General features: G+C 39.8%; 1 protein-coding gene across 5 annotated transcripts in view; it reads left to right on the top strand.

Annotated features, from left to right (window-relative positions):
* LOC103721937 (Protein kinase superfamily protein) overlaps positions 1-13,014 on the top strand; it is a 41,630-nt gene that overhangs the window by 10,222 nt on the left and 18,394 nt on the right. The window lies entirely within an intron of this gene.

Raw genomic sequence — 13,014 nt, 5'->3', positions numbered from 1 at the left:
ACGATTATTCTTGTGACAAGGTCAGAGAGAGACTAGCTTCTGAAAACATAATATGCCAATGATCAATGTATGCTAGTGATCAGCCTGGATTGGCTAGGCTCAAAAAGAACTATATTTGAATCACATAAACATGCTAGTGACTATTCTTGATTGGATAGGCCCAAAAGAAACTAGTATTCGAACACGTGTGACCAATGATCAACCCTGTTGGCTAGGTCCGAATCATTGTCAAACTAGAGAGTAAACATTTAATTCAAATGTCCATGCATTTTTTAAACATAGTTTGGCATCTCAGTACACATTTCCATCATGCAAAATCAATAATATAATCATGTTATGCCGAAAAAAGTACATCCTTGACTTATATTTTTTTAAAAATAAAATTCTTATGCAGGGTAAGCCAAGCATAATAATATTTATTTTCACACATTTTATTATTAACTGTATAAGGTAAAATTTTCAAGAGCTGCTATTATTTCAAAATACCAAGGACTTTATACTAAGGAGTAAACATGTTGATTAAGATACAAGTTTCAAAAATAATTTTTCTAAAAATTAACATAAATACACTAGGGTGATGGAGCCACTTACAGATCTAGATTATCAAGTTCCTTTATCAAGGCTCCAAACATAGTTACACTTATTTTTTGGGCAGAAGAAAGATCCCACGAGGCTGCGAGGCATTCTCAAGACTCCACAATATAGGATTCTTCTAGATATATGCCCACATTGCTAAGCCCAATTCATCACCTAGGAATCCTTTCTATCCCCAATTTTAAGCTATTCATTAAGAAGGTTAGGGTTTTACCTCAATTAAAGGATTAGAGTGTAAAAGATCCCTATGCTAATCTTCTTGTTGTCTAGATGATTGAGCCCCTATGTAAAATCAAGACCAATAATTAGAGGAGAATAAAGAGTGGATGAAGGACAACAGTGGGACAAAAATGAGGAAGAAGATGAGAGGTAAGTCTAGTTGGGTGGTTGTGCCCGGCGGCCGAAAACCAACCAGATCCATGACCATTGATTGGATCAAGGGGTAAGGGCCCAATCCGGGCAAAGGGAGCATGGCAAGGGCTGCTAATGGTAGGATCTAGCAAGGCCTAGGCAAAGGATGCGATGGAGGTTGGTAGGATAGGCGATTGCATAGACATAGAAAATCTTTTTTTTTTTTTCAATATCAAGGAGAGAGAGTGAAAGAGAGAAAGGGGTCTTGGCATTTGTATCAATTTTTAAATATCAATTTTTTTCAATGGAGAGATGGGGGAAGAGAGACCATAGGCCGAGTTAATAAAGAGAGATGTCAGAGGCTTGAAGGCAAGGTTTGCCGAATTGGTACCAGAGGAGGTACTGGTCGGTGGCCAGTTCGGCACGGTACGGATTTGTACCATATAGGTTCAGAGCGTATCGACACAGGGAGAGTCAGAGAGAGGGGGGATGGAGAAATAGAGAGAAAAATAGTCAGAGGGAAGAAGAGGAAGAGGGAGGGGGAGAGGCCGAGAGTGGGCTCGAAAGCCCTCATCGTCGTCAAGGGAATGGAACCCTAGGTCATAGCGTTAGGACCGAGAGATGAAAGTGGATCCTAGGTTCTTCGGTGTTTAGCATGCTAAATTTTTTCATCATTTTTTTTAAAAAACCATGGCTGAACCTGATTGGGTTGCCTACGTACCCCTTCATAAGGGGGATCAAGCCATACGTAGTTCTTTTTAAGTTTCAAAAACGCAGCGGAAAAATCGAATCAAACAATTTAATTCATGCATGCTTACAAGATCAAATCTAGAAATCAGCACCTTAAGAACACATAGGATTATGCCGGAATCGTTTAAACAATTATGCTAAAACTTTCATGCATGATTAACTATCAGATCTGAAACTTAAGAATTCTATTCCGATTAATCTCCGAATATCCATCGAATGGATTCTGGAGATAACTCCGTGAGGAGCCCCAAAGGAGGGTAAAACCTCGGAGAATCAGACCTAGACCCTGACTCCAGAATAAAAAGATTAATATAGAATTAATACCTTTTATGATGGAAGAAACTTGTGGATCGGATCTTTGACTTCGCAGCCACGCACACGAATGGCCTCTACGAGAAGTACACGCGAAGCTCTAGGTAGATCGTCTTCCGCGGGAGTGCTAGCTCGCGCAGGAACGTTGCAATGGCTGAAGCTGTCTCCTTCTAAACACTCAACCTTTAATTGTTCTTCAAGGATATGGAGGATGGACGTGAGGAAGAAGGAGAAGAAGGGATGGAGGCCCTCAGGAAATTTTTTCAGAATTTTTTGAAACCTCTAAATATGGTATATTTTGAACCCAAGGCATGGGGGTCTTTTATAGCCAAAAGACCCCCCCACGTATCACACCTAATTTAGCCAACTAATTTGGCTGATAAAATCCCCAAAAAATTCTGGTGGTTTGCCAGCTAAGAGGAGATAAACATATCCAAATTTCGTGCATTTTGGATCCCTAAAAGATAGGAATTCATGCATCCAAAGTTCAGCCGCAGACCACCCTATTTCATGCGCCATGCAATCCCTACAAATTAGGAAATTCATCTAAATCTTTCTAGAAAGATTTAAGGCGCCATTTTTATAGGAAATATAGCCCCACGCCTCCTCTCTTCTCACACCAATTTTTGGCCAAAAATAAAGAGGATAGGCGTAGAATATATTGGGGATATATTAAGGTGTCATTCTTCTCCAAGAAGATAAGGATGGGTTCCTAAAATTTAGGGATTCTTCTCCTTATCCAATTCTGATTATTTGGACCCATAATCCTCATCAAATAAGGTCTTCTAATTGATTTGGATCAAGCCCAATCCAATTGGGTCAAGTCCCATCAATTGGGTCAAGCTCAATCTACTTAGGTTGAACCCAATCCAATTAGGTCAAACCCTGGTGCAGCCCAAATTGAATCCTATTCAATTTGGCTCAACCTAAGCCCAATTACTCAATCAAATTGAGTTCATTAGCAATCTAATTGCTAATTAATCCTCCAATAATTCAATAATTATTTTAATGCAACTTTTGCTTAGGATAATTTGTCAATCGAATTGACCAAATTACCCCTGAATGATTCTTAATCATCAATCAGCCATTTGATCAACCTAAAAACTTCTATGCGTGTGACCTCATAGGTTCGAACCTAAGCCGGTAGTATAGGAATGTCTTCCTATACTAATCGATGTGACCATCTAGCAATGGTACCCGACGTCCGGATAGGCCGAATATATGCGAAGCAAATATTCTAGAACCCTGGACTATGGTTACTGTATAATTCAATCCCTTTGACTCCTAATGCCAGGATGGCTTAGAGCTCACTGTCAACCCTATAATTAGTACATCCATTATGTGATTAACTTTAGATATCCCGTGACTCCTCACTGGGATTACCCTGGCCAAGGTTTTGCTAAATTAATCACAAGACATTATTTCCTGTTTCCAGGAGGGGTCAATTCCATCTTAACTCATAACTGACTACGCAAGTACTTGACTGCACCCAGTGACCTTCCGTCACTGAATTAGAAATTCAGGTAGTCCGGTACCAAAGTACAGTGAGTTGCTTGCTAGTCACAGGTTGCGGTCTCAGGTCAGAGGGCCAAACTTATACCCATATCCACTCGGAACATCTCTCAACAGTAGAGCATTCCGGAATTGGTCACATTCAGTGAAATGTACTACACTTCACCTGTATGGCATACCAGTGTCTCCACACTCCTTGGTTAAGAGGACAACCAACGTATATGTCACACAACGACCTAATCTTGATAATGTTGTCGTCCTAGTAACAACATATCATTTGGTCGCGAACAAGTTTAAGGACTCAAAGATAAATCCTCCTTTATCATAACATAAGTCCTAAGGACTTCATCATATAAGAGTTCATTTGAAGATGAAATGATGAATAATGCCAAATAATACTTTATTAATTTGTCAATTCATTTACAAAATTCAATCATCAATATGCTGACGATTGACATTTAGGATACAATTTCCAACAACTCCCACTTAGCCTAAAGCCAATCGGCACAGTATCTAATACCCATCTTCGACTTGTGTTCGTTGAACTCTTTGATGCCGAGGACTTTGGTAAATGGGTCAGCCAGATTTTCTTTTGTGTCAATCTTCTGAAGATCAATATCACCTCGTTCTATAATCTCTCGAACCAGGTGATAGCGTCGCAGAATATGCTTGGTCCGCTGATGTGCTTTAGGTTTCTTTGCCTGAGCTATGGCTCCAGTGTTATCACAAAATATAGGAACTGGACCATCAATGGAAGGTGCCACTCCCAGCTCGGTGATGAACTTGCGCAACCATACGGCTTCCTTGGCTGCATCAGATGCTGCGATGTATTCTGCTTCACATGTAGAATCTGCCACTGTATGCTGCTTGGAACTCTTCCAGCAGATGGCCCCATCCTTAAGAGTGAAGATATATCCCGACATGCTCTTGCTATCATCTTGATCTGACTGAAAACTTGAATCGGTATATCCCTTAAGTTTTAAGTCAGAATCACCGTAGACAAGCCACTGATCTTTAGTATTTCTCAAATACTTAAGGATGGTTTTTACAACCTTCCAGTGGTTGCTACCTGGATCAGACTGGTATCTGCTCACTACTCCTAGTGAGTATGCCACGTCTGGTCTAGTACATGTCATGGCATATATTATAGATCCCACTGCCGAAGCATATGGAATTCTATCCATACTCTCTTTCTTGAGAGGTTGTCGGACAATCCCTTTTAGAGAGGTTAATTCCATGGCCCATTGTAAGATAGCCTTTCTTAGAATTAATCATACTGAACCTTTTCAGTATAGTATCAATGTATGTGGATTGGGATAATCCAAGCAATCTTCTAGATCTATCTCTATAGATCTTCATCCCTAGGATGAAAGATGCTTCTCCCAAATCCTTCATGGCAAATTGAGATGATAGCCATACCTTTATTCCTTGTAATGCAGGAATGTCATTCCCGATTAAAAGAATGTCATCCACATACAAAATAAGGAATATAATAACTGAACCATTTGCCCATTTATAAATGTAAGGTTCCTCTTCATTCTTAATGAAGCCATATGTTTTGATTACCTTATCAAAACGTATATTCCAACTCCGTGAAGCTTGCTTTAATCCATAAATGGATCTTTGTAGCTTGCACACCTTAGACTCATCTGTAGATGTAAAACCTTCAGGTTGTATCATATATACCTCCTCTTCTAAATCTCCATTTAGAAATGCGGTCTTTACATCCATTTGCCAGATTTCATAGTCTAAATGTGCTGCTATCGCAAGCACAATCCGAATGGACTTAAGCATTGTCACAGGAGAAAATGTCTCGTCATAGTCAATACTATAACGTTGACGATATCCCTTGGCAACCAGACGGGCTTTATAGGTCTCTACCTTTCCGTCTGCGCCCCGTTTCCTTTTGAATATCCACTTACACCCTATGGATTTAATCCCTTCGGGTGGGTCAACTAATGTCCATACATCATTGACCTTCATGGATTCCATTTCGGATTGCATGGCTCCAAGCCATTTATCAGAGTCATACCTCTGCATTGCATCCATATATGTGATCGGATCCTCATCGTTTTCATCAAGTTCGACAGGATCCCCGTCCCGGATCAAGAAACCGTAGTATCTGTCCGGCTGACGTGGTACTTTACCTGATCGTCTTAACAGTGCATCTAAGATGGGTTCTGGATCTGATCTAATCAAATCCGACTCAATTGGTTCAGTGGATGGTGTCGGGTCTTCTGCATGTTGAACTTTCCTAAGCTCAACATTAGAGCTTCTACTTCCTTCTCCAAGGAATTCCTTCTCTAAGAATACAGCTCTATTGCTTACGAACAACTTTTGTTCTTTAGCAAAGTAGAAATAATATCCTTTAGTCTCTTTAGGGTAACCGACAAAGAAACATTTGTCAGACTTGGGTTCAAGTTTATCTGTTTTCAAACGTTTGACGTACGCCGGACACCCCCAAACCCTAAGGTGAGAAAGCATTGGCTTATGTCCAATCCACATCTTATGTGGTGTTTTATTTACAGACTTACTTGGAACCTTATTTAGAATGTAGCAGGCTGACTCAAGTGCATATCCCCAAAAGGATATGGGCAAACTAGCAAACCCCATCATGGATCGAACCATGTCTAACAGAGTTCGATTTCTCCTTTCTGATACACCGTTATACTGTGGTGTACCAGGAGGAGTCCATTGAGAGAGAATTCCATTTTCTCCTAGATATGTCAAAAACTCACTGGTGAGGTATTCACCTCCTCGATCTGATCGAAGAATTTTAATACTCTTTCCAGTTTGTTTTTCTACTTCATTACGATATAATTTGAACATTTCAAATGCTTCAGATTTGTCTCATTAAATAGACATAACCATACCTCGAAAGGTCATCTGTAAACGTAATGAAATATGAATACCCACCTCTAGCATTTGTGCTCATTGGCCCACATACATCAGAATGTACAAGGGTCAATAAGTCACTGGCTCGTTCACCTTTTCCGGTAATAGGTGATTTGGTCATTTTACCAAGAAGGCATGATTCACAGGTTGTCAATGATTCACAATCATTAACATCGAGGATTTCCTCTTTACTTAACCTGTTCATCCTGTTCTTGTTAATATGTCCTAGCCTATGATGCCAAAGGTAGACATCCGTGACATTATCTATTCTAGGGCGCTTATTGGACTTGTACATTACATGAACAGGCTGTGACAAAATGTAAATGCCATTACTCAGAGTTTCATTCATTACAGCAGCATCATTCCAAATGATATTGCAATAATCCTTTTTTATTGATATTTCATAACCATTTTTGGCCAAAAGGCCTACAGAAATGACATCCATAAAAAAACTTGGACAATAGTGACAATCACTAAGGACATTTACATGAGAGCTGAATTCAAGTTTAAGAATTCCTAAAGCTAGAACTGGAACTGATCTTCCATCTCCAACATTCAGGAACCTTTCTCCTTCTTCAAACCTCTCACTGACTTGTAGCCCCTGCAACGAATTGCAAATATTAAAAGGACTACCGGTATCCAATACCCAGGTCGAATTATCACAAATAGAAAAATTGCAAGGTGTTATCATATAAGTACCTTGATTGGCAACTGATTGCCCACTTTTCTTAAGCCGGTTCGGATCGAGGGATGCAATATAAAGAGGACAGTTCCTCTTCCAATGTCCTTACTTCTTGCAGAAGAAGCACTCCTTGCTCTGATCAGCCTTTTTATTCTTTTTCTGACTAGGCTGAGCATGGTGCACTTGTTTCTTTTGAATTTTATTTTTCTTTTTCCCTTTCTTAAAGGGGCGACCCTTGGATGAACCTCCCACAAAGTTCACCGTTTTCTTAAGAAGTTGGTGATCATTCTCAAACGTCTGTAGTAACCCCAACAATTGGTGATAATTCACTATAGGTTTCGTCATACGAAAATGAGTGAGAAAAGGACGGTATGATCCAGGCAATAAGTTTAGTATGGCATCCTTCCCCAATTGATCATGAAGGGGAAAGCCAAGAGAGCTTAGACGCTCGATCAACTCAATCATGTACAGTACATGATCAGTTACCGAAGTCCAATCTTTCATTCGGGCGCTGAAGATGGCACAACTAGTTTTGTGCCTCTCAACGTTGTCAGGAACACCGAATGATTCATTCAACACTTGAATGATATCTTCCGGCTGCGTATTCTCAAAACGCCTACTAAACTCATCACTCATTGCTGCCAACATGATGCATCGAACAGTGATCCGATCACTAAGCCACTTCTGATAAGTGTCTCTGACCGATCTTGATGCATTAGCAGCGGGCTGCTTAGGTGCTGGATCCATTATCACATAAAGGATCCTTTCATGCTCTAGCACTATTTTCAGTTTCCTATGCCAATTATTAAAATTTGGACCAGTCAACTTGTCATTGTCCAACAATGAGCGAAGTGACAAATTAGTGGCCATTTCTGCATAAAAAGAAAATTTGGCTATTAGTATATGAATTGACTAAACTCAATAGACTTGGACTTCAGTCTAAAAGTACTCTCACTATTTTATACAAATTGGTAGCCTCTACCTTCAATTCGAAAAATTACTCTTAATTCTTTAGTGAGCACTAGAACCCAATAGATCGCATATAGGCCCGAGTGTGGCTCGGCTAACCCATATGCACCTATTGGTAGGTTCTTAGCCAATTGCTTCACCAAGCAACTTTTAGTGATGATTTTGCCCTAGGTTCTTCGGCAGGCGTGTGGCGCCTCCACCGAATACCCTAGTCAGGTCCAACCATTAAATGATAGGGTTAAGTCTAATCAACTAATAGACGACCAAGCCCGAGTGTGGCTCGGCTCACCTGACCGCCTATTGAAGGTACACTTAACTCATCATATATTGAATATTTCAATGCTTGATAAGTACCAGGCGTGTCACGCCTCCAATAATTATCAAAACATTGGATCCATTATCACCCAACTTAATGAGAGGCTATGACCTAGTTATCCCCATAACCATTTCATTTTAAGGACCTAATAATTTTAGAGGATTTCATAATTAGGATAAATGAGAAGATCCGGTTAGTCTAATTTCTCCCACTGACTTCACCAAATCAGATTAGACTCAAACCGGTTAAGGAGGCACCTAAATCAGTCAAACTGATTTTTCTTATAGGCATGGGCTAACTCGAATCATTAAGTGATCCAATCAAAATGTGATTGACCATGTCGGCCAGGTAAGTGAGATCGGTGGAAGGGATATGCCATTAACTCGACAAAGACGAATCAGTGCGAGTAGCTCCCAATTAAAAACCACCGGTCAAAACTGCCAAATTTACCTTAGACACCGACTGGTTAATCAATTTCGATTTGATTACTCAAATGACTCAGGCTACACCTCTGAGCCTAAATCAAGTTCCATCTTGGTCTAATCAAAGACATGGACTTAATCCATCTACAACTATTGTAAATTGACCTAGAATTTTCTTGACCTAATCTAGTTACTACTTAATTAGATTTGATCAATTAATTCTATTTGTCCATGTATGATTCTAACCTTAGGTCTAACCCAATCCTAGGAACTTAATTCAAGCTAACTCATATGCCCAAAGAATTATGCAATGTCAATTAATTGAGTTACAATTCTATTTCATAACACTTAATTCTCAATTAAGTTTAGACTTATGAAAGTTTTGATCATTGCATATTTCTTTTTAATTACATATTAATTACAATCTTTCAGTTCTTAAAACATATTTTCAGATCTGAGTTTTTGTAATTAATCACATGTAATCAGATTTAATTCATATTTAAGTCATTATGTTTAATGTTCATGCATCACATATACATAACAACATGAATTAATTCAAACAACATACATCTTATGTATTTGTTTTTTCACTTTTATTTTCAGATCTGATTTGTTCATTAAAATCAGAGATTATATGAATCATAAACTTTATTTAGATCTAATCTAAACAATATTATGATTTCAGATTTATTTATGTTACAAATCTTAACACAAATATGCATCATATGCATCCAAAATTTCAGATCTAGTTAATCATGCATAATCAGCAATTAAATCAATCATAAAAAATACCTTAGATCTAATCTAAGCATGCTCATAATTTCAGATTTAATTGCAAAAATTAAAACATAAAAGTTTAAACACGAAACCTGGCTCTGATACCACTGAAAGTGGATCCTAGGTTCTTCGGTGTTTAGCATGCTGAATTTTTTCATCATTTTTTTTAAAAAATCATGGCTGAACCTGATCGGGTTGCCTACGTACCCCTTCATAAGGGGGATCAAGCCATACGTAGTTCTTTTTAAGTTTCAAAAATGCAGCGGAAAAATCGAATCAAACAATTTAATTCATGCATGCTTACAAGATCAAATCTAGAAATCAGCACCTTAAGAACACATAGGATTATGCCGGAATCGTTTAAACAATTATGCTAAAACTTTCATGCATGATTAACTATCAGATCTGAAACTTAAGAACTCTATTCCGATTAATCTCCGAATATCCATCGAATGGATTCTGGAGATAACTCCGTGAGGAGCCCCAAAGGAGGGTAAAACCTCGGGGAATCAGACCTAGACCCTGACTCCAGAATAAAAAGATTAATATAGAATTAATACCTTTTATGATGGAAGAAACTTGTGGATCTGATCTTTGACTTCGCAGCCACGCACACGAATGGCCTCTACGAGAAGTACACGCGAAGCTCTAGGTAGATCGTCTTCCGCGGGAGTGCTAGCTCGCGCAGGAACGTTGCAATGGCTGAAGCTGTCTCCTTCTAAACACTCAACCTTTAATTGTTCTTCAAGGATATGGAGGATGGACGTGAGGAAGAAGGAGAAGAAGGGATGGAGGCCCTCAGGGAATTTTTTCAGAATTTTTTGAAACCTCTAAATATGGTATATTTTGAACCCAAGGCATGGGGGTCTTTTATAGCCAAAAGACCCCTCCACGTATCACACCTAATTTAGCCAACTAATTTGGCTGATAAAATCCCCAAAAAATTCTGGTGGTTTGCCAGCTAAGAGGAGATAAACATATCCAAATTTCGTGCATTTTGGATCCCTAAAAGATAGGAATTCATGCATCCAAAGTTCAGCCGCAGACCACCCTATTTCATGCGCCATGCAATCCCTACAAATTAGGAAATTCATCTAAATCTTTCTAGAAAGATTTAAGGCGCCATTTTTATAAGAAATATAGCCCCACGCGTCCTCTCTTCTCACACCAATTTTTGGCCAAAAATAAAGAGGATAGGCGTAGAATATATTGGGGATACATTAACGTGTCATTCTTCTCCAAGAAGATAAGGATGGGTTCCTAAAATTTAGGGATTCTTCTCCTTATCCAATTCTGATTATTTGGACTCATAATCCTCATCAAATAAGGTCTTCTAATTGATTTGGATCAAGCCCAATCCAATTGGGTCAAGTCCCATCAATTGGGTCAAGCTCAATCTACTTGGGTTGAACCCAATCCAATTAGGTCAAACCCTGGTGCAGCCCAAATTGAATCCTATTCAATTTGGCTCAACCTAAGCCCAATTACTCAATCAAATTGAGTTCATTAGCAATCTAATTGCTAATTAATCCTCCAATAATTCAATAATTATTTTAATGCAACTTTTGCTTAGGATAATTTGTCAATCGAATTGACCAAATTACCCCTGAATGATTCTTAATCATCAATCAACCATTTGATCAACCTAAAAACTTCTATGCGTGTGACCTCATAGGTTCGAACCTAAGCCGGTAGTATAGGAATGTCTTCCTATACTAATCGATGTGACCATCTAGCAATGGTACCCGACGTCCGGATAGGCCGAATATATGCGAAGCAAATATTCTGGAATCCTGGACTATGGTTACTGTATAATTCAATCCCTTTGACTACTAATGCCAGGATGACTTAGAGCTCACTGTCAACCCTATAATTAGTACATCCATTATGTGATTAACTTTAGATATCCCGTGACTTCTCACTGGGATTACCCTGGCCAAGGTTTTGCTAAATTAATCACAAGACATTATTTCCTGTTTCCAGGAGGGGTCAATTCCATCTTAACGCATAACTGACTACGCAAGTACTTGACTGCACCCAGTGACCTTCCGTCACTGAATTAGAAATTCAGGTAGTCCGGTACCAAAGTACAGTGAGTTGCTTGCTAGTCACAGGTTGCGGTCTCAGGTCAGAGGGCCAAACTTATACCCATATCCACTCGGAACATCTCTCAACAGTAGAGCATTCCGGAATTGGTCACGTTCAGTGAAATGTACTCCTACACTTCACCTGTATGGCATACCAGTGTCTCCACACTCCTTGGTTAAGAGGACAACCAACGTATATGTCACACAACGACCTAATCTTGATAATGTTGTCGTCCTACTAACAACATATCATTTGGTCGCGAACAAGTTTAAGGACTCAAAGATAAATCCTCCTTTATCATAACATAAGTCCTAAGGACTTCATCATATAAGAGTTCATTTGAAGATGAAATGATGAATAATGCCAAATAATACTTTATAATTTGTCAATTCATTTACAAAATTCAATCATCAATATGCTGACGATTGACATTTAGGATACAATTCCCAACAAGAGAGAGAGGGAGGGGGGAGGCTACTTATAGGTGACACCAAGGGAGGGGTTGAGGGTGAGCGTCAAGCTTTGATAGGGCATGCTCCAAGGGTCGTGAGCATCATGGGGGGGTTTACTACTATCACATGCGGTGAAGGTGTCTTGAAACATCGTGAACCGAATGGGGTGGGAGAGGCTTTTTAGCAAGCCAGGGAAGGGGTTTACTTGAACCGAGCAGGGGGTAATTGAACCAAGTTGGAGGGTGGGGGGGTTAATCGATTAGAGCTAGTTCGGCTTATTTATTGAGCCGACATGGCGAACTATCCTAGTTCCCAATTGGTTTGGTATAACCCAAACCAAGCAGTTCGGAGCAGTATGGCGGACCATGCCTGGCTATGCATCAGTCAAGTAGGGGTTTGGCGAGGGTGCAGAAGTTCGGCATACATTGGTGACAATGCTCGGAGGGCTGGTAGCAAGCAGAGATAGTGCCGATGCGGCAAGCTTGTGTTTGGGCGACAAAAGCAGAGGAGGGAGAAAAGAGATTGGGATTGGTCTGGGATCAGTCAAACAATTATTGGCAAGATCCATCTCAGTAAGGAGGGGATAGTGAGGTGATCGAAGAAGAAAAAGTGAAGGGATCTATGACAACGATGGCAAGTTAGATGAAGGAAGAGAAAATGGGGAGCTGAATAGGGGTTGAGGCTTTGGCATTGCAAGCAGTGCCCGTCGGTGAATTTGACTCAGTGTGGCAGCGAGGAAAGCTAAAGAGGACCTAAGAGAGAGATGCATGTGGAGTAGAGGAGATGGGACATGGTGGTGGAACAGGGAGGGAAAGAAGGAGAAAATAGGGGAGTGGGAGAGATGACCTCCAGACGATTGATGGGCAGAAGCTGGCGAGGAAAGCAGTAGTACTA

Source organism: Phoenix dactylifera, chromosome 9, assembly GCF_051530095.1.
Source record: "Phoenix dactylifera cultivar Ajwa chromosome 9, Ajwa_hap1_PhDact_Kaust_v1.1, whole genome shotgun sequence".
Classification (NCBI taxonomy): Eukaryota; Viridiplantae; Streptophyta; class Magnoliopsida; order Arecales; family Arecaceae; genus Phoenix; species Phoenix dactylifera.
Note: the sequence above shows the minus strand (reverse complement) of the source record. Positions and strands in the feature narration are given on the sequence as shown.